This window comes from Podarcis tiliguerta (genome assembly GCF_965153285.1).
Source record: "Podarcis tiliguerta genome assembly, chromosome: 5".
NCBI lineage: Eukaryota > Metazoa > Chordata > Lepidosauria > Squamata > Lacertidae > Podarcis > Podarcis tiliguerta.
Window position 1 is genome coordinate 97575710 of NC_139538.1, and position 22672 is coordinate 97598381.

A 22672-nucleotide genomic window follows, 5' to 3' on the forward strand; every position below is an offset into this window, starting at 1 on the left:
AAGAAGGGTATAGGACTAGAATAAACTAGAGGTGTAGCAAGCAGCCTTCTCTAAAGGCTGATACCTTGGTTATACAAATTCATTTGTAATTTATTTCTCATGGCACTCTGGCAGTTTCCTTGAGCTCAGAATTTAGTGCAATTAAAAGCGGGGGGGGGGGGGAGTGCTAGTGAAATGTTAGCAATCACATAAATTCTCCCCTTCCAAACCAGTAGGATAGGCTAGTTGATGACCAATCCTGTGTGAGAGGCAGGGAAGAAAAGATCTCCCAGGGTACAAGGCTGGGAGAAGAAAGGGAAGCTCCTAGGTGAGAGCTGGGAGGGCTCACCTTTTTCTGTGTGGAATAATAGTTAAGATCTACCTATGAGAGAGAACTTTGCATCTCTATCTCTCTCTCTTTTATGTTTTTATTTTTGTTTAGATTAGTTTGTCTTTAATGTATTATGAAAAATCTCAATAAAACTTTTTTTTAATAAAAAAAAATCAGTGCACTACATGCTGGCAGAATAAGCTTTTCTAAAAATGTTTTTTAAAAAACCCTTCACATCCAAGTTGTTCAACCTGAAGCACTCAACTGTGCTCAATTCACCATGCTGCACAGTGGATTGAGAAAGAAGTTGAACCTAGCCAGCATTCACACTTTGCATCTAATTTTAAATCACCATTATGAAAACAACCATCTCACGAAAGCATGCATTTCTTTGGAGGGATACATGATCCTGTAGAAACAGATGACTTTCCGATGAAGAAACCCAAAACAGAGAAAACCCTAACACCACCACAGGAAGACAGCAGTGAAGGAAAAAACACACACAAAGCAACTAACATACAAATAACCAACCAGAGACTGGAGGTGAAACTAAGGACTTTTTGGGTGCCTCTAAACTATTCTATAACTTGGCAGTACCTCTGCAGAGCACAGTTATAGCCCTGGGACCATAATTGTATCTGTTCAGTCATAACTTGGGCTGCTTCACATGTGCACATTCATCACAGTGATTGTGATGATCAAAAGCACACAGTGAACCTTCAGTGTTTGAAACGCAAAGCTTTCAAGCTTAGGCCTCACATGCAGTAAAATAAGGTAGTGGAGCCCTGAGGAGGCAGAACTGTGGTGTTCTGACTGCAGGTGTGTCTTACAGTTCTGAATGCTTCCCTATGTTAGAAAACAGAACAAAAACAAACCCCAAATGCTAATAATAATAATTTTATTATTATTTTATTATTTATACCCTGCCCATCTGGCTGGGTTTCCCCAGCCACTCTGGGCAGCTCCCAACAGAATATTAATATTAATAATAATAAAGCGATGAAACATCAAACATTAAAAACTTCCCTAAACAGGGCTGCCTTCAGATGCCAGAAGGCCCTCAGAGCTGGACGTCAGTGAACGATGGGGGTGGAGATTCTCCTTCAGGTATACAGGACCAAGGCCGTTTAGGGCTTTAAAAGTCAGCACCAACACTTTGAATTGTGCTTGGAAACATACTGGGAACCACTGTAGGTCTTTCTGGACCGGTGTTATATGGTCTTGGTGGCCATTCCCAGTCACCATCTAACTGCCGCATTCTGGATTGGTTGCAGTTTCCGGTGTTAGGATATATTTCCGTTCCACCTTAAAAGGGAACATGCATGACTGTTGTGTCACATGCCTTTTTACATCCAGCACAGTCTGCTGGGAACTTCCATTTGTATGTAGCTTTTGTTTTCTTCCTGTTTGCTGGACACAAAGGGAAGCAGACATGTTTTTCCTTTGTTCCTGAACTATGCTGAATAAACGCCTGTAAATAACGCTTACACATGTCTCTGTCCGCCACTTCCATTGTGAGAAGATTTATTCACTCTGCTGATAGAGCGTGCCAAGTCTCTAAAGGTATCTGAGGCTTGTGTCGCTGTTTGATGCTGTTCCGAGAACCGGAGATTGCCCGGCTGCCGGCCAGTGGCTGGAGCCAGCTGGGGGCCTGCCTAATGCCCCCATCTCCCCGACAGCATCCCAACATCTGGGTCACCTTCAGAGGTGGCCCCACATAGAGCGCATTGCAATAGTCCAAGTGGGAGATAACTAGAGCATGCACCACTCTGGCAAGACAGTCTGCGGGTGGGTAGGGTCTCAGCCTCCGTGCCAGATGGAGCTGGGAGACAGCTGCCCTGGACACAGAATTGACCTGCGCCTCCATGGACAGCTGTGAGTCCAAAATGACTCCCAGGCTGTGAACCTGGTCCTTCAGCGGCACAGTTACACCATTCAGGACCAGGGAGTGGCCCCACCTGCCCGCCCCATGTTTCCCCAAAACAGTACTTCTGTCTTGTCAGGATTCACCTTCAATCTGTTAGCTGCCATCCATCCTCCAACTGCCTCCAGACACTCACACAGGACATTCATCGCCCGCACTGGTTCTGACTTAAAAGAGAGGTAGAGTTTGGTATCATCCGCAAACTGATGAACACCCAGCCCAAACCCTGATGATCTCTTCCAGTGGCTTCATATAGATGTTAAAAGGCATGGGGGAGAGGACAGAACCCTGAGGGACCCCACAAGTGAGAGCCCAGGCGTCCGAACACTCATCCCCCAACACCACTTTCTAGACACGACCCAGGAGGAAGGAGTGGAACCACTGTATAGCAGTGCCTAAAAATCACTGCAACCCTCCTCCCCCCCCCCCGCCCACATGACTTGGGTTACTGTGCGTAAGAGAAACCTGGTGGACAATCAGCGGCAAGGACAGGCCCATCTGTTTTATCCAATCAAGTCTCTGTTACACATGCCAGGTCAAGTCCTCCATCCACGATCAGGTCACTTACTGGAAATATAAAAGCACAGTATGGTACAAGTTGGGCTGCATCTCTCTGGTAGTTTTATTAATAATACTTGCAAGAAAGTTTTCCTTCCTTTTCTTTAACATGAGTGCACATTCAAAAATGGCACTCCCTGCACCTGGAGTCTGAAGTGGTACAGCCCACTCTTTCCCCTCAGGATTCTACTGTGAGTCTCACCTATGTAAATAGGCCAGGCCATAGTGAAGTCTGGTCTTCCCCTTTAGCAGCCAGTTACAGGGCAGACTTTGGTCTTTCAAATTTCAGTGGCGCCCTTGCGAGGCCTCCAGTCTCTTGCTTTCTGTTCTGCTCAATCCACTTCATCGTAGCTGTGACGCCCTGCATTGTTCTCTAGGCTCAGCGTCCAGTGCAGGGGAACCAGTTGCGCTGCCCCAAATCTGCCTCTGTTATTTGGGGATTGGTTCACAAACACCTGCAATATCCTGAAACAACACAGGGAGCCTTCATGGACAGAAAAGGCTCCCAACTGCAAAAGTTACAGCTGGGCACAAAGAAGCTGTTATGGGCTGCATGATAATGGGGACAGGGCTAAAAGTGAGGCCCTTTAAACTTGTGTTACTCTTTCACACGAGTAATGCCTCAATAGGGAAACAAGGAACATCCATAAATGTCTAATCAGTGATGGGGTGCATGTCCCATGGCAGGCTTGGAAAAAATGAACTCTGTCTCAAGAACTCAGAAAAGAGCTTGGTTTATTCTAAACTCTCTTTGGACTCTGCCACCCTAATGATGTTGTTGGGAGTATGGTGGGATCTGACCCTTTTCTCACCTGCATTGAGCTTCCTGTGCCCACTTTCCCTTAGTTGCTGCTTTGGCAGCAGGGGGATGGAGCTCAGTGGTTCATAGTTCAGTGGCAGAGCACCTGTCTTGCATGCAGAAGGTCACTGTTTCAACTTCTGATATCTTCAGGTAGGGCTGGGAGAAGATCCATCTGGAATCCTGGAGAACATCTGTCAGCATAAACAGTGCTACATTAGATGGACCAATTGTTAGATCAATCAGTGGAAGGTCTCCCCCTCCCTCAACACCACATGGGATGCTACTAGGTGTAAAGAGCACTAGACCTAGACAGGGCCATCTTTAGCATATGCACCGCAGGGGTGCAAAGATCCGCCCAGTGTCCCCAAATTAACTTTTATTATGCCTTATGTAACTATTATCATTTGAGGAATAGCACTCATGCCTGCGCGGCTCCAAAAGGAGTTTTTTTTTGGGGGGGGGGGGTTATTTAAAACCAGCTTTTCTAAAGAAGACAAAGAACACACTGGGAGTCAGTGTAAAGACTCCATGCATGCACTCACGGTCGTAGGGAGGTGTCTGAAAGATGAGATGGGTGGGCATTGTGCGCATGCGTGGGAGAGCCATCTTGTGGGAGCAACCGTATTTCTAGAGGAGCTGGGAGGGCCCTTGCGAGCGTGCATATACAAGTCCTTCTTCTGGACTCTGTGCACGCTCCTGTTGCTAGATAGGCACGTTCTCTTTCTGTCTGTCTCGCCCTCTTTCCTGCCACTCCCCCTCCTCCCGGCTTTGGTGTGTGAGACTTCTCAAAGAGCTCTCCCTGTACCAGCATTAGCAGGCAGGTGGTACGAAATCAGTCATGTCAAAGGTGCCGCTGACCCCGCTGTCCCATAGCAGCTCAATACAATACGCTTAGGTGGCTGCAGCGGTGGGCGCCCGGCGCCCCTCAGAATTCAGTACCCAGGTGCCCTGCACGCCTTGCACCCCCGGGTAAAGATGGCCCTGGACCTAGACCTCATTAAAAATTACATAACTTTTTAGGGGGTGATCATGCCTGCCTTGTACTATGATCCCAGCAACAGTAGGATTTTGGTGGCAACACTATACCTCAGACTGTATAACTAAAGTTACCTACCCAAAAGTATTCCAATAATGCTATTCTTAAATAAGTTGCTATAAGGGCAACCTTATAAAAATCAGTTCTGGGACAAAGACATTTTGTTACTTGAGGCAGAAAATCCAAATGGCACATATTCACACAACCATTAAAAGTCTTGCCAACTTTTTCAAAATAGGTCCCTGCTTATATGGCTTTAGCAGCAGCAAGATCTGTAAAGATTAGCAGGGGAAATTCTTATCTCCATGCCATGAAAGCTTCACCTGCTTATTTCAGCAGATCAAGCTACAATTAAGGACATGCAGGCTGCCCAGAATGGCTTTTTTCCTGATCTAACCCTACTCCACCCACCTAGTCACTAAAACAAACTACCAGGAAGTGTTCTTATCAAAGTCACACTACCTTTTACCTTATCGCATTTTACGGGACTGATAGGATAAGATGGGGGTGTTCCCAACTATGCTGCCCTGGCTGCCCTAGAAATAAGGTGGGATACACAAATGTGATGGGGGACATGGGTGGCGCTGTGGTCTAAACCACTGAGCCTAGGGCTTGCTGATTGGAAGGTTGGTGGTTCAAATCCCCGCGACAGGTTAGTTCTAGTTGCTAGGTCCCAGCTCCTGCCAACCTAGCAGTTTGAAAGCATGTCAAGTGCAAGTAGAAAAATGGGTACTGCTCCGACGGGAAGGTAAATGGCATTTCCATGTGCTGCTCTGGTTTCAAAAGAAGCGGCTTAGTCATGCTGGCCACATGACCCAGAAAAACTGTCTTTGGACAAACGCCGGCTTCCTCGGCCAGTAAAGTGAGGTGAGCGCCGCAACCCCAGAGTCGTTCACGACTGGACTTAACTGTCAGGGGTCCTTTACCTTCACAAATGTGATGAAGTAAACCATTCCAGCAGACCAACCATCCCTTGTTATGTCTGGAGTCCTCTCAAATGACTAATGTGAACATATAAATAGTAAAACCATTTCCACAAAGTTCTAGTCTACTCTCTTTGTCCTTTCTATTTTATCAAGAAAGAATACTTTTCAAAGATGGGTTGAGGGGAAAGCTTGTGGAGCTGTAAATATCAGCAATTGCTTCCTGAATGTGTGGGGGAATATGTGACTACAGTGGTACATATACTTCAGGTTACATACGCTTCAGGTTGCAGACTCCGCTAACCCAGAAATAGTACCTCGGGTTAAGAACTTTGCTTCAGGATGAGAAGAGAAATTGTGCGGTGGTGGCGCAGTGGCAGCGGGAGGCCCCATTACCTAAAGTGGTGCTTCAGGTTAAGAACAGTTTCAGGTTAAGAACGGACCTCCGGAACGAATTAAGTACTTAACCTGAGGTACCACTGTACTGGCATCTACAATCACAGCCATATGGGCATTTGAGTAAACCCCACTAAACTCAGTAGGACATATTTTGGATAAATATGCATAACATTGAGTGACAAGCTGTGGGTGTGTCTGTCTCCTCTGGCACTGGCTCCTGCTCAGATGGGCCCCCACTTTGAGGTTTTCTACCTCAAGCGGTATATAAATGTAAGAAAAATAAATAAATGCATATCCACCAGTTCTGCTTATACCGTCATACCTCGGGTTGAAGTAGCTTCGGGTTGAGCATTTTCAGGTTATGTTCTGCAGCGACCCGGAAGTAACAGAACATGTTACTTCCGGGTTTTGCCACTTGCGCAGACGCTCAAAATGATGTCATGCGCATGCGCAGAAGCGGCGAATCACGCACGTGCAGACGCGGGTTGTGTTCACTTCAGGATGCGAACAGGGCTCCGGAACGGCACCACTGTATTGCACCTACCTTCAGTTAAGAGGCTGCTCAGTGCCGCAAGTACCCATTTCTACAACCCCACTCCACTGGACAAGTAATCACAGGAGTAGCAACTTTTAATAATTCTGTAATGAAAAAGTGAAATCACACAATTTAAAACTATGTCAACAGGTTGCATGGCCTTTTGACACCGCCCCTTAAGCTTCCCTGGGTGACCTTGGGCCTGTCACTCTCTCTCAGCCTGGCTCACCTGCTGGGGTTGGGGTGAGGATAGAGGGGGGTTCTGGCCAGGATTGGGGGTCCCTCTCGCCCTACCCTCCAATGCAGGCAGAAAACCATCCTGCTTCCTCGCCCCCCTTTCTGAATGGGCTCTCGGTCGCCGCTACACAGCTCGGGTCTTGGGGCTCTGCTTCGGAAGGGGGCAGAAGCAGCGCGCAGTGATTTTCTCTAAGAAAACCCCTCGCCCGCTTTCCTCGTCTTCCTGCCAGGAGTCCTGGGCTCGAGCCCGAAACGGAGGCGAACCGAAGACCCCCAAGCGCCTCTTTCCTCCAGGCCACGTTTCCTTGAGAAACCCCCTCACGGAGCCGCCGGCGACGAAGCACCGACAAGCCACACTAACGGAGACGCCGCCGCCCCGCTCGTTACAGTCACCCCCCCCCCCCATTGCTTCCTGCACCGTCAGCGACAAGAGCAGACCCAGGTTCGCCTGGAAGGTGCGTGGAAGCGGGAAGAGCAAGGCTGCTCTCCTGAGCAGAGGCCCCATTTTATGAAAGGAAACCAGAGTTGCCGCCGGGAAAGATTTCTCAGGCCAGAGACAGAAGGCGCGAAGTGGGGCTTCGGGAGGGAACAAACGCCCCGGGTCTGATTCTCGCGCAGAAGGAGCTCAGAGGAGGGCACGCCTGCTCAGAAGTAAGCCCCATTGGAACCAGCGGCGCTTACTCCCGAGTAAACTGGGCTGCCCTCTCGGGCTGCGTGGGGCGCCCCGCCCAGATGAGTAGTTGTTTGCGGAGAAGGGGCGGGAAGGCGAGCAAGCGGCCGCCCCTCCCGCCCAGCTCGTTTCCTCGCCTCGAAGCCTCTTCTGCCTTTGCGCTTGAATCCCCGAGCGGGGGGAGGGGAGGGGAAAGCGAGGAAGCCCGCCCCTCCCCCCCCCCGGCCTGAAAGGAAAACTCAAAAGTCAAGCGGAGGCGGAGGCGGAGGAAGGCGGCGCAGTTGTAGCTCTTCGCCGCCCCGCGCGAAAGTGTAGCAACAAGCATGGCGTTTACAATGTGGCCCAGCGGAGCCGCTGCCGCTCCTCCTCTTCCTCCTCCGCTCCCTCACCTCGCGGCAGCTGAAACCCCGCGGATTTCATCCGGGGGGATTTTTATTTTTGAAGACAATCTTTACAAGCGGACCCGCCGCACCCCGAGGGCCGAGCTGCCCGCGCTGCTTCTCTGGTGGGGCGCGCGGACTAAACCCGCTCTCGGTGCCCTTCCCCGGCGAGAGGACCGGGCACTTGGCGGGTTTACCAGTCGGAAACCAGCCCCCCGCCGGAGAGGTTCGAAGAGCCTTCCTCCCGCGTAAGCCCCGCAAGCCGGATCATCCGACGGGGAGCTGCCGCCTCCCGCTGAATTCAGCGGAACCTCTTCCCGACCTCGAGTAAGCCTGCCGCCTCGCTCCCCGCCGGGGGCCACACTGGGCGCGCCCCCAACCCGCCAAGCGGGGCCGCGCCGCGAAGGGCCTCGGGCAGCCAGGGGCGCCGGCGGCTGCCTCTCCCCTCGTTAAGGCGGCTCCGGCAAAGGGGGGGGGGGTCCCGTCCGCTCGCCTGCCCTTCCTTGCTCGCCCATTGGGCCAGGCAGGCAATTTGAAGGGAAGAGAGCGGCCTCCTCCCTCAGCCCCGCCGCCGCCCCGGCCTGACGTGCTTGCCCAACTGCGAATGCCAAGATCCTGGCCGCCTCTGCTTCGCTCTCTGACCGACGCAGCCAGAAGCAAAGAGCCAGGCCCCGCGCGAAGGAAGCAAGCAAGCGGCGCTGGTGCGTCGCCCGGCCAGGGAGCGCGGCGGGGCCCGACCGGGAGAGAAGCCTTGCCGGCTTTGGGGGCTGGCCGGAGCCCACGTCCTCGCGTGGAACTTCGTCAAATCGACGTCCGGGGGATTGACTTCCCAGCAAGACCGACTTTGCCCTGATAGCAACATACCGGGCGTAGTTTGGAGGGTCACAAGTGCGCAACCCTGAGATGGGAAGCCAGGTGTGTTTCTGCAGAGGCCTGTCGTTGAGGTCAATGGTGCTCACTCACATAGGTTCCAGCTAAATCAGAACCACAAATTCAGAATTAAAATAAGTTACAATCAGTGGTGCCTGGCTGTGTGGTTTGCAATTTGAAAACAATCCCAATAGCATTATTTCCAATGCTTTACATTTTTATGAAGAGAAGAGAAACAAAATAAAGCTTCCCCATAGAAAGAACCCACAAGCAACACATACACAATATACTGAACAAACATAAAAAATTGTCTCATACTGAGCAGGTTGGTGGTCCATCTAGCCTAGAGCTGACACTCTAACTGACAGCAGCTTTCCAGAATTTCTCTCCCAGATTTATAACCTGAAATCTTTTGGCAGGAGATCGTGTGCTGTGCAGCTGTGGGGCTCTCCCCCTCACCTTTCCCCATCCCCCTGACTCAACACCCATGTTAACTCTCTGCATGGACAGTCCTTTTTGCAATGTTCTATACTGGGGTCATTATGTTATGGAATATGGGACAGGGTCCCAATGCCATGTTATTTCCTCACAGCTGTTTCCCCTCTCCCTCATTTCTACCATGGATGGCAAGCAAGGAGTGTGTTGCAGGGGTGGAGCAACCAAACAGTTAATAATTTGGTGGATGTGGAATTTCTCCATGCAAGAAAGCGGCTGGAGCGATAGAGAACAATCAGAGCAGAAGGTAGTAAGCTTTGTTATGATTGGGTGAATGGCCGACAGGTCAGAAATTCTGTGTTTGTTGGTTTTTAATTCAAGTTGACAACTACCCTTTTGACTGGACTTGCACCTGTGTTGTTAACAGCAGGCTGACACACTGAAATTTAGCAAGGAAGCTAAAGGGGAAAGCTTCTTTTCCTCCTCTTCTTTTTCTTCACAAAATGTGCAAGTGACTGATGGAATTCAAGATATAGTGATGACCACTGGCTTACATGACACATATGAAACAACAGAGAGATAGAGATTCATGGGTGGTGGGTCTGTCAGTGGCCATCTGTTCAGAGGCAGTTTGCTTCTCAGTGCAGAAAAAGGGGGTTGGCCATTGCCTTTATGCGCTCCTTGGGAGCGACCAGTCACACCTCTCACCTTGCTGCCATCAGAAACAGAACAATGGTGGCCTTCTAGTCAATCTGGCAGGGTGGTTAAAAGAAAGTTTATAAAGGCATAGAAAAAGACATTAGAAAAGACATGGCAATTCTAGTTCCAGAAGGATGTGAAATGTAGAGATAAATGTGGTGGATAAAAGGCTGAACTCCAGAGCGATAACTGCCTGCTTCAAATCTCACCTATGTTCAAGAGGTGGTCTCGGGCCATCTCTAGCCTCAGCTTCTTGCAGGGCCATCATGAGGTTGTAACAAGATAGTGTTTATCACACCCACTGAACACTGTAAAGCATTATATAAATTATGATGTGCTGGTGATAATCTTTTTAAAAAACCTGTGACAAAAATAAACGTTTTCTCTCTCCTTCAAAGCTACTCAATTCAATACGTGGTTTAGGTTGTGTAGAACTCAGCAAGGCTTAACTTCCAAGTAAGCACGGAGAGGATCAGGCTGCACTACAAAAAACAAGGCAAAGCAAAAAACTCATCGCCCCCAGATCTCTCTCCCTCCCATCACCTTTCTAAAAAGGCATCACAATTAACAATCAGTCAACATGGGAGTTTCCCTCTGCCTTACTGAGGGTTTCCCAAGGATGGGGAGTGGTGAGTAAGATCTAGCAACGGACAGAGGATTCTTCTCTGTGTAGTAATTAAAGAAGCCTCTTTGTCTGCTTTACTATTTCTCCCTTTGAAATTTATTTCTTTAATCTCATTCAGATCTATTTCGGGGGGGGGGGGGGATGTGGCCATGGCGCCGGACTGGAACGCAGGAGGGAGAACCAGTTTCCTGCAGTTCAGACTTGCTGCCTATCCTTTGGGCATGTTGTTTAAATTCTGGATGGTGCCCTAGTTTTGCTTCTTCATCCTCTAAGGGCACTTTTACCCGAACACCAAAAGAATATTTTCTATTTCTCATGTTTAGAACGAGAACTTAAAAATGACAGTGGCTAGAATATACATTGCACATAAAAGGCATTTTAAGCCAAAAGCAGATAATGAGCAACAAGTGCAAATGCCCTTAGAGGCAGTGGAAGCTGGAGAGGTAGTTTGCTAAGTGAGGTAAAATGGCCTGCTGCCGAAGTGTAGCAGGGGAAGGTGGGATGTGCCTTCTTGCTTTTACCTTTAGGCAGTGGTAGGTGGAGGCATGGAGTGCTGCAGCCAGCACCATGGAAGCACATGTTGCTGAGTGGACAGTCCTTCTGATGGTGGAGGTGTCCTATGCTGGGACAACTGTGTACTTGCACCATGCTGGCTCCAGCATCCATCCCCCTTGCAACCCTCTGGTCTCAAAACGTAATGACAGGGAGCCAAGGGTTTGGTTTTTTAAAATACACATTTTAGGGTACAAGCAGTAGGTTTGCATAAAAGTTTTTAATTTGTTAAATAATTTATTTCCTTTTTTAAATTGAGCATTTGTCAATAATCAATAATCCTCATACATGTCTATCCATTGGCCAGAGCATAGTGAGCAGTTGGAAACAACTTGCTCATTTTACAGTATATTCCTCTAGGGAAAAAGATTAGAGACTGAAGCTGCAGTCCTAGCCACACTCAGGGCTTCCACTTCCACTTGTCCTGTGCCTAGAAAGCATGGATCTGAGAGGCTTCCCGCTTGTCCCAAGTTTCCAAGCCATTTTGTGGCTGTCCCCCACTTCCCACAGGGACGCCCACTGTTTACCTCTGAATCAGAACAAATGCCAATCCGCAGAAAAAGTGATTGACGTTTGTTCTGATTCAGGGGTAAACTGGGTTTTCTCAGGGGAAAGCAGGGCAAGAGGATGTGTGGCTGAGTCCTCACTTAGAAGTGAGCCTCATTGCGCATGCATCTGGCTAGAATGGCACTGTAAATACATAATCCTATTAAAGTTCATTTACTTGCTGCATTTAAATCTCCCTCCTTTCCCCGTGGAACTCGAAGTGGCACCCACAGCGTACCCAGGCAAATCTCCCAGCCAGGCACTGTGCAGACCCAGAGATGCTTGCCTTTAGTAAGACTGTGGCATCATATGCCTTCAATGCATGCCCTCGGTGCAGTTCTCTTAGCTTCAGTATGTGAGTGTAGTAGTAGAAGAAGAGTTTGGACTTGATATCCCGCCTTTCACTCCCCTTAAGGAGTTTCAAAGCAGCTAACAATCTCCTTTCCCTTCCAACCCCAAAACAACACCCTGTGAGGTGAGTGAGAGTAAAGTACTTCTTTAACATTTCCAAATGATTTATGATTATACTATGAGGCATCTTGGCTTTGCTGGTTAAAGGAGTGGTTTATATTGAAGAATATGCAGATTTTGAACCTAGAAGGACATGATATTAATTTTGGCTGGCATGCATACTTGTGGTATGGGAAACTGGAATGCATAAAGGTTTCATCAATTATATAATTAGGAAAAATTATGTAGAGTATGGGATAAATATAAAAACTTGCTGGAAAATAAAACATCAATGTGACTCTCACCAGTAGCAGCCATAGCAGTAAGGGGGGGGAGGATTTATGGAAGAGGAAAGGACTGGTAACATTCAGGGAGTTGTTAATAGAGGTGGAAGGGGAGGTTAAACTAAAGAAGTATAAAGAAATAAGTGGAATATTAACAAGTTAGCTACAATATTACCAACTAAATGAGATATTTAAGATTGATAAGAAAAATGGTTTTACAATTCAAACCTCTCAATTAGAAGACCTGCTAAAGAATAATAAAAAAATAATGTCTAAAATGTATAAATTATTATTAGAATGGCAAACAAAGGATGAAATGGTCACATCATCAAGGAGAAACTGTGCAATGAATATAGGTCATAATATTGACATGACAGCATGGGGAAGACTTTGGAATGGAGATTTAAAATTCACAGCTTGCTATGCATTAAAATAAAATTACATGAAGATGATGTATATGTCAGCTTTGCCCTTGAGCCAGTGCCACCGACTGGGCTCAACCACTTCAGCCCCGACTGGGCCTGGCGAGCTGGGGTAGCACTTCCAGAGACCTTCTTCTGCAGGAACAGGTCTAAGTGCTGTGGACTCACAACTGAGAGCTGTGGGCACCGAACTCACTTCCAGAAGACAGCCATGCACAGCAGAGTACAGCAGAGCATAAATCACTCGGACGATAGTGCTGAAGAATATCTTCTTTTATTCACTACAGCTACTGTACTATACAAACTATATACAAATGGGGACGCTGGACTGCACTGAGTGTTACAGCTGCTTTCTGCAGCGACCGTATCTACACAGAGATAACACTCAGTCTCTCCCTCTTTGAAGTGAGGCTGGAGCGGAATAAGTACTGGAGCACAATCCGCCCCCTCCTCTCTAGAAAATCAGCAGATCCTTGCAATGGGAGGGGTGAAATATCCTCAGTATAGGTGGTATTTGACGGCTAGTAAGCTAGCTAAAATGTAAAAGTCTGAATCCAATATTTTTTGCAAATGTTAAGAGAAAGAAGGTACCTTTGTTTATATGTGGTGGTTTTGTAAGATTGGGAAATGATAATGAATTGAAAAAAAATGTTGAAAATAACTTTTGTTAAAAAACACACACCCTGAAGCCTTCCTTCTAGGCATACTTAGAGAAGAGGTGATGAAAGAGCAGAAAAAAAACTATTTATGTCTGAATGATATATGCCCAAAATTGGAAAGAGGATCTGGCTCTAAAGGAGATGACTGGCGATTAAAACTGATGGAATACGCAGAGATGGCGAAACTTACCAGAAGATTAAGAGATCATGATGATTTTTTTATAAAAGAATGGGGGAAATTTATTGAATATATGAAAGCAAATTGTAAACACTTAAGAACATTAGCAGGATTAGTATAAACACGAGCAGTAAGAAATTTAAAGGAATTATTAAGGATAAATTTGTAAAAAAGGATAAATTTAGATACGCAGTAAGAAAACGATAGAAAGATAAGAAACCACAAAAGGGGAGAGAGGAAAGTTGCAGAAAATATTATTTGATTTGTGTAGATTTATATGTATTGTTTAATGCTGTAAAATGGAAAAATAATTTTTTTTTTAAAAAAAACCCATTTCCCAATGATATCTGTTGGCTCAATTGTGCAATCATAATAATAGTAATAATTATAATGAATGGTATTTTATAGTTCAGAAAAGAAACCTGCAATTTTTCCATAATCCCATTGCAAAGTACTGATATTTTGCCCATAGGGCCAATTCAAGCATATTTCACTCCCCATGAAAACTGTCAAAGCCTACCATGATAAATTAGCATCATGGAATCAAAGAATTGTTGAGTTGGAAGAGACTCTGAGGGTCACCTAGTCTAACCCTCTGCAATGCTGGATTCTCAACAAGATCATACATGACAGATGACCATCCACCCATTATTCTTTCCTACCCGAAGGATCACAGCATTTTAAGAGTGTTTGTGTGCTAGTGGGCCTTATATATATATTAAAATATTTTTATTATGTTTTACATAACAGATTTCAGTTTAAACATATCATTCACCTTCACATTTAGGATTCTCGGAATCCCTTGACTCCCCCCCCGCCCTTCTCTGGTTTTCATTGCCAATCCCGTTTTCTTCAGCTTATCCCCCCCCCCCAAATTTATTATATCTATTATTAACTTTTCCATTATATTTTGCCTTTTACAAGTTTTTCTCTAATTCTGCCAAAGTTTTTAGTTGTTTATAATGTTCTCTTAAATAGACTGTAAATTTTCCCCATTCCTTCCTAAACGTCTTCTCATCCTGGTCTCTGATTCTCCCGGTCAATTTTGCCATTTTGGCCTATTCCATCATCTTCATCAGCCACTCCTCTTTGGTTGGAACTTTATCTTCTTTCCATCTCTGGGCCAGTAGTATCTGCGCTGCTGTTGTCGTGTACATAAAAGGTATTTTCTGCTCTCTCGGAATCTCTGTACCTAAAATACCTAGTAAAAAAGTCTCTGTTTCCCCCCCACAAATGTTATTTTAAACATTTTCTTCAATTCATTATATATCATTTCCCAGAATGCTTTTGTTACCTTGGACTTCCACCACATATGGTAGAAAGTGCCTTCTTTTTCTTTACATTTCCAACATAAATTAGAAGCAGTTCTACACATCTTTGCTAATTTTACTGGTGTTAAATACCATCGGTACATCATTTTCACGAACAGCACGCTGTAAATTTTCATCGAACAGCACGCTATAAATTTTAAATTTTCCTTCCATTGTTTCCCCAAGACTCAAGTTGAATATTAAGGCCTATATCTTGTGCCCGTTTTATCATTACTGATTTGACTTCTTTGTCTTTTGTATGCCATTCTAGCAACAATTTATACATTCTAGATAATAGTTTCTAATTATTTTCCAGTAATTCCTTTTCAAACCTTGAAAATTTTGTATGAAATCCTCTTTTCTTATCTGCTTTAAACACAGCATTTACTTGATGATATTGCAACTAATTTGTGGCTGTCTTATATCTTCCATGCTTTTTAATTTCAATTGTTGTTCTCCCTTAGTGAGCAATTCTTTATAAGTTGCCCATTCAGCTTTTGTGTTAACCTTTTTAAAAGGATTTTGCTTCTATTGGAGAAAGCCACCATGGTGTTTTCTATTCCAACAGAATAATTATACTTTTAATAATTATACTTTTCCCATACACCATAGATTGCTTTTCTTATTACATGATTTAAAAAACCTTTATGTGCTGTGGTCTTTTCATATCACAGATATGCATGCCATCCAGATCTGTTGTCATGACCTCAAGTTCTAATATCTCTCTGTTTTTTAAAGTTATCCATTCCTTTAGCCAGCAGAGACAAGATGTCTCATAATACAATTTTAGACCTGACAGAGAGAAGCCCCCTCTTTCTTTGTCATCTGCTAATAGTTTATATGTAAACCTTGGTTTCTTCCCTTGCCAGCTAAATTTAGTTATATATTTTTGCCATTGCTTGAAGTGTCCCTCCCTACTTGCCACAGGTATTGTCTGAAACAAAAACAACATTCTCGACAATACATTCATCTTTATAACAGAAATTCTTCCCCAAAGTGATAAATTCATTCTTCCCCAAATCTCCAAATTCCTCTTTATCTCTTTCCAAGTTGTTACATAGTTATCCTTAAATATATTTATATTCTTCATAGTTAGCCATGCACCCAGATATTTCACCTTTTTAAAAAAATGTTAATTGTGTTGCTAGTCGTAATTCATTTTTATCTTTTTCAGTCATCTTTTTTTACCAATACTTTCGTTTCATTTTGGTTTAGCCTAAATCCTGCTACCTGTCCAAACTCGTACATTTTATCCAATACCCTTGGTATACTCACCAATGGGTTCTCTACTGTTATTACAAGATTATCTGCAAATGCTCTCTTTTTTTTTTTAAATAATATTTTATTGAGTTTTACAACAGAAACTTGAAACAACATTAAACCAACAACCTCAGAAAAACAACATAAAGAAAAAGAAAAGGAAAAAACAGAAAAGATAAGTATTACAACACACAGACACAAAACAGCAAAATACAACATAGAAAATAAAACATATTAAAAACAATTTTTGTCTCCTTGTATTCTTTACATTAACTTATTTCTCCGACTTCCCCAGGCCTTCCTTCTCTGTATTCCAAATCATATATTCTGTCTGCAAATTCTTGTCCTCTATCGTACTTTGATTTTCTAATACTCTTAAAGACTAATAGATAATTGCATTTCCTTAGTCTGACAAATGCAAATGCTCTCAATTTGTACTCTTTGCACCCAATGTGGGTCTTATTTGTCCAGTCACAAAACCTTTCCACTCTTTACCTTTCAGGTTACCAAGCCCACCTCCTGCTTGACCTCATAAACCACATATGCTGATTCAGTTCATCTGCACTGAGATGGGGGAACTACAGATTTTATCCAATATTAGCCATACTCAGGGTAGACCCTCTGACTCACTTTGGGCCACTAATTTCAATGGGTCCACTCAGAGTATAACCTAGTTGGCAGCAAACCAGTCTGTAGGCTCCCATGAACTTTTTTGTGTGCGCCTAGCACAAAAGACAAATTGAAAAAATTGAAAATTGAAACTCTTCACCTGCTTTGTGTTTCCTGTGCTGGTGAGGAGTGGTCATCCAAACAGCACCAGTGCTGGGTTCACCCAGAATATTATATAGGGAAGGGACACAAATTGAAATTCAGAGTGGATAATCAGGGGGATGGTCTAGGTGACCCTCCAGGTCCCTTCCAACTCTACAACTCTACGATTCTCATTGACCAACAAAAATCTCCACGCCAGGAGCCCACCATCCTGCCACCACCTCCACCACATCTTAAATACAGAAGGGAATTTCCAGGAATTAATTTTTTTGTTTTCACATAAGCTTCCTGGAATGAATCCTTCAAAAAGCAATGAAGCCAGATAGGCCTAGATCAGGCTTCCTCAACCTCGGCCCTCCAGATGTTTTGAGACTACAATTCCCAGCATCCCTGACCACTGGTTCTGCTAGCTAGGGATCATGGGAGTTGTAGGCCAAAAACATCTGGAGGACCGAGGTTGAGGAAGCCTGGCCTAGATATTTCTTCTGCGGGAGAAATTCGGTCTTTGTTCTAGCGCATCTTCCAAGTCTATAGCCATTTGTATAGGATGCCTCCCAAACCCCACTCCATCCATTCTCCTGCTGGAGTGTAAGCATGTGCTCAGCTTGAGACCAGAGCTCTTTGGGATCCTGACATTGCCCGGCCCAGATATATGCTAAGTTTCAAAGCACTTAGTGAGGCTATTCTCTCAGCCGGTGTTCAGAGGCGCTGAGATAGCTGGGACCCTGGGAGTGCAGTGGGAGACTCAGATTAATACGAAGGGTAGGGTGGGCAGAGAGGAACAGGCTACCCTCCAGCCAGCTAACTAAAGCAAGATCCTGCCTGGGGATATACCATGGATAGATCTGGACAGGCAGCCTGAAGAAATGTAGCAATGCGGAGCTGGAGACAAAAACTGCCTTCTGTAGGCAGCCGCAGAGAGACATGGTGGAGAGATCTAGGGGGTGGTGGGAATGCTTCCCTCACAGTACCTAAGGTGGCCACCAAAAAAGCTAGTGGCGCAGTCCCATTGGCTCCCTGCAAGAAAATAAAAACAAATGCTCATTAAATAGCCAACATTGTCTAATTTTCCCACAAAAAAATCAGGAGAAATGGTCAATAAACAAGTCATCTGGGGGCACCTTTACCGTTCCCATCCCTCTAAATCTCCCTTGCCTAGCCACATTCTTCCTGCCAAAAGCATCCAGAGCTTCCACCTCAAGGCTACTTTTCCTTTCTCCTAGAAGTTGGGGAGAAACATACCATACTCCATTCAGAAGATAATGGTTTGCCAGTATCATGAATTTTCCAAGATGAAAGGCTTGTGCATTTGCAGCCATTGTAGCTAAATTGATCCCTGCATTAATATAGGCATGTGTGTAGATTTGTTTAAAATAGTCTTTTAAAAGTGAAAAACAAATAGTGTTGGGTCAGTGGAAGAGAGACCTCTGCTGGCAGTAGCAGCATAGCTACAAATATAATAATCACATACATATTTTGCTAAACTAGGATTTCTGGTCTTAGCATTCAGATTGTGTTGCTTCTCAACTTTCCTGCTGCTTTCCCAGGGAAATTAAATACACATTTTCTTTAAATACACATTAAATACACATTTTCACCTCACCCTGCCTCAACCAACCCAGATCTTTAGGTGTCAAGTAAAATATCTCTCCTTCTTACAAGAATATATGACATTAAAACTTATCTGTACTGGGATGAAATATTGTTTCTTGACACAGATTTCTCCTTGATCTGTGTATAGAGGCTGTGAAGGGAGTAGGGAAGTTAACTCTGGTCCCTGTAGGAGCTACTCTGCACCCTGCTTGCTGACTGAACAGGGTGCAGCTTTGCAGCCATGTCTACATTCTTCTGGCCATACCTTTCCTTTGTTGAGGTGATTGCTCAGGATGGATAACTGCTGTTTTCTTATTGGTCTAAGGTCTGTATGTTGCCGGAAAAATCCGAGGGCTCCCTTGGACAAAAAGTAAAGACACCAACCAGAGTAAATTGGAGCAAATCAGCAGCCTGTAGGCTTGGCCTTTATTGTACTGTTGCAGCAGGGTGTTCCCCTCACTCGCAGGAGAGAGGAAAGACACAGAAAAATGGTGTGCAAGACCTTACAAAAACTTTTGAAATTCCCCTCCTCTAGGTCAAGCCCACCCCCAGAAACATCATGCATACATTACAGAAAGGAGGGGTTGAGGGAGGAGTTGTGGTGGTAACCTGAGTGTCTTGTCACCTGGCTGGTTCCTCCTTTCCCCCTCCCCATGAGTACTTTCCAGGTGACAAAGGGGAGATTGCAGTTTCCTGCCCCCTGAGGGGAAATCCAATCACTGTTCTTTTGTTATAGTCCAGGTTGAATCCACTCGTGTATGCAGGGTTGATGGTTTTCTGTCTGAAACCATCAGGGTTGGCATAGCAACTGGGCAGGGCTCCTGTGAATGTGCTGGAATGTTCAAGGGATTATGGCTGGCCTGTATCAAACCTTCCCCATTTTGTAGTCCTTCCTTCATGGAGTAAAATAAAAGTGGAACAGTGCAAATCTGATGTATGGTTGATTTTCTATGAATTTATAACAGAAGTGTAGCGTATGTAGTGTGTGAGTGTGAGTGTGTGTGAAGTCTGTACAAACTGAATGATGGGGGGGGGGTGTTTCCTGCTACATGTATACTTGGGAAGAAATACCCCCTTAGGAGAGTCAGAGATAAGGGGAGAGAAAACATCTTGGGATGCAGCAGATGTGGGGCACTGCATGCTAGCAGTGCTATTCTGATGGTTTCCACCTCGCTCTATTTGTAGATTTGTGAATAAATCAACTTCTACAAAAGCACCACAAGTCTCCTGTGATCCCTCCTCCAAACGAAAGCCAATCATCTGCAGCGGTGTGTGTGTGTGTGTGTGTGTGTGTGTGTGTGGATTGTCAGATCTGAACAAAGGTCCATCCAGTGTGGCATCCTGATTCCAGCAATGGCCAACTAGGAGCCTCTGGGAAGCCATAAAGAGGGCATGAATACAGCAGCCCTACTTTTGATTGATCCCCATAAACTGATACCCAGAGGTATGGTGCAGCTGGCAGTGCCAGCCCAAGAACAGCAGAGGTGAGCTACAAAATAGGACACACACATGGGTGTAGTCAGGTTTTATGTTGGGGGGGGGGGTTAGAACCTCAGTTAATAAAGTATTTTTTATTGATTTACTTAATTGGGGGGAACTGCCCCCCCGACTGTGCCCATGGACACACACACACACGCCAGGAAGAAAGGGTGAGTGAAAATATTCATCAGGAACAAGGAGGGAATAAAGATCTATATTGGGACGATGGTAGGAGTGAAAAACTACACTGGGAACAGATTGTGGGGAGAATCTAATCAACCTTACTTGACAGCTGAAGTGGGAATCAAAGGTCATTGTGGGGGGGGGGAAGGGTGCACTCTGAATCATGCTGGGTGGGTGCAGAGCCCAGGAGACCCCAGAGGGCAACCCTCATTTCCTCCCTAGGGGTAGGAGGAGACCAGCAGCACCTCCTATTTGCCAAGAGGCCACTGTGGAGGCAGCATGGGCGGCTGCTGGGGAGAGGACATCTTGGTTCCAAGGAGTGCACTGCAGCCATTTCTGCCACCGCAGCAGCAGCAGCAGCAGCAGCAGCAGCAGCAGCAGCAGCGGGCAGTGCACTCCTTGCAGGCTGGATCTGCTGCCCCTCTGGATCCTGCCACCTGAGGCAGTTACCTCACCTTGCCTCATGGGCCGGCAGGACCTGGCACCTGCACATGGAGGTTCTATTTAGCTGTCGATAGTGTGGGATATAAAGCTGTCAGTCAAGTCCAACATTCCGAGGGGACTAACTGCCTCTGTGTTTTGTCAGTTGGGCGGTCGGTTGGCTGTTGCAAGGAATGTTAACTGGTAACTGCTCAGATGCAGTCTTCTCATGACTCACTACTATCTAGTACATTGTTTATCTGTTATGTAACCTAAGCCTGCCTTCAGGAACAACTCTGTAAACCTGAATGAATCTGATAGTAGAGTAGTTTATGTTAATATGATTCAGATTCATGTGTGTTTTCTTTAAGAGGGACAGAAAGGGATTATCAACCAGGAAGGTATAATTATTGACAGGACTCAAACGAGTTAGCAACCAACTTGTCGCTACATAAACTCAAACAGGGGATCGTTTAAACTCTGCTAAATTATATAAATGTTCCCACAATTAGGCCTATCCTCCTTCAGGAATTTGTTTAATACTCCTTTAAAGGTTGTGAGCTTTAAATTGCCTAATTCGGGATGAGACCATTGGCCTATTGCGTTTTGATCAATGGTGGCTCTCTGAGGACAGGGGCAGAGGTGCTATCCTCATGCTGTTACTTGCTGAAATGCCAGGAATTGAAGCTGGGACATTTTGCGTGCAAAGTATGGGGTTGATGAAAATTGCTTGATGAAAGCTCCCAATCTGAGACGGAACTAATAGAAAATAGAGAAAAATTAGTTTCCAGGATGTGTAATGTTATGTATTGAAGTTCTCACCCTGGCCACCAGGAGTATTGTGTATATAGTTTTCACTCAGGTCCACGTCAGTTACTTTAGGCGGGAAACCCTGGGTTGTTGTTGCTACAATGTTGACAGCCAGCTGCCTATAAAAGCAGGCCGGCTGAGCTGTTTGCTGTTCAGGTATAAAATAACCATAATATGCAGCAGTGATAGATAATCCAAGGAAACCACGGAAGGGTGGAGGGGAAGTCAAACACCAAGGGAATGTAAATTGGAAAATGTTGGATTAATTGTAATTTTAGAAAATGTATAAATATTTTTTTAAAAAGAAACCTCACAAGGACTCTGGAGACTTCTGTGTGATTCTGTGGGGCTCTTTTGCATTCTCGCCAGAACCCAGAAACCACCACAGCCACTTCTCCGGCAGCATGTTTGTGTAGGTATGTGTTGTGCCCACAGAGTTGCCCCTTACATTCTGCCTCCTGAGTCAGGACTCTTCTTGTGCTCTTATGAAGCACCCAGGAGCCATCCCTTCCTGTCCTGAGCTCTGCCAGTGTTCACCCAGAAACATAGCAAAGTATTGTCTTTTCAGGACCATTAGTGTTTGGAACCCAAAACTACTGGAGATGCATTTACAACTGTTTATATCCACACAGATATAAATTAATGCTATTGATTTAAATCTCTTTTACTTCCTCCCTTGAACTGGCAGGCTAGTCTGGCATAACTCCAAGTAGGTGCTGGGGCCCAGTGGCATCAGCAGAATACACATCTCAGGCAGGTACTGTGGGTGTTGTTGCCTTGCCTCCTTTCCTGCAACAACCCCCCACATCTTTGGCCATGTGCTTCTTACAACAAAAAATAGCTAGTTTTTCTATTATAATTAATTTCTCTTTTCCCTCAAATCTTTACACATGACTGACAGTTCCTCCCCTTCATTTTTTCTGTTATAGTATAAATATAATGCAATATAACATTATGCTGCTATGTAGATAACTTCAAAGCAGGGGGAAGGAAGCCCTCCCTAAGCTGTGAGTGTGCCTCCTGTGCTAAACCTTTATGCTTGTCCTTCATACATGAGGCCCACGCAAAATCACTTCACTGCTTCCTAGCCTGCCCTTTATTGAAGAGCCACGGAGATGTTGTTCCTTCCTTCATTAACGCTTTATTCTGTTATTAGAGGGTTTGCCGAGAGGGTCATTTAAAGTGTTTGTGGGAGCACATAACAATCAAGCATGTTTAAATATGATTGCTGCTTTTTCACATCTTTATTGTTTAACTTGCATGATTTCCCAACCATAAGATTTACCTCTCTCCTACATCAAAAGGACAATAGCCAGTTACAAAGTAGTTAAATGCTTTTCAGGATGTCTACT

General features: G+C 45.2%; 1 long non-coding RNA gene across 3 annotated transcripts; it reads right to left on the reverse strand.

Moving 5' to 3' along the window:
• Positions 1–633: 633 nt before the first annotated feature.
• LOC310677761 lies at positions 634–19952 on the reverse strand. Of its 3 annotated transcripts, XR_014511419.1 has the most exons (4): positions 19478–19952; positions 16834–18755; positions 2995–3785; positions 634–2401 (listed from the first exon to the last, which is right to left on the reverse strand). It is a non-coding gene; the product is annotated as an uncharacterized lncRNA (long non-coding RNA). The 3 variants fall into 3 exon arrangements; XR_014511420.1 differs by lacking the exons at positions 16834–18755; positions 19478–19952 and adding an exon at positions 6717–6959; XR_014511421.1 differs by lacking the exons at positions 16834–18755; positions 19478–19952 and adding an exon at positions 5871–6959.
• Between the last annotated feature and the right edge of the window lie 2720 nt (positions 19953–22672).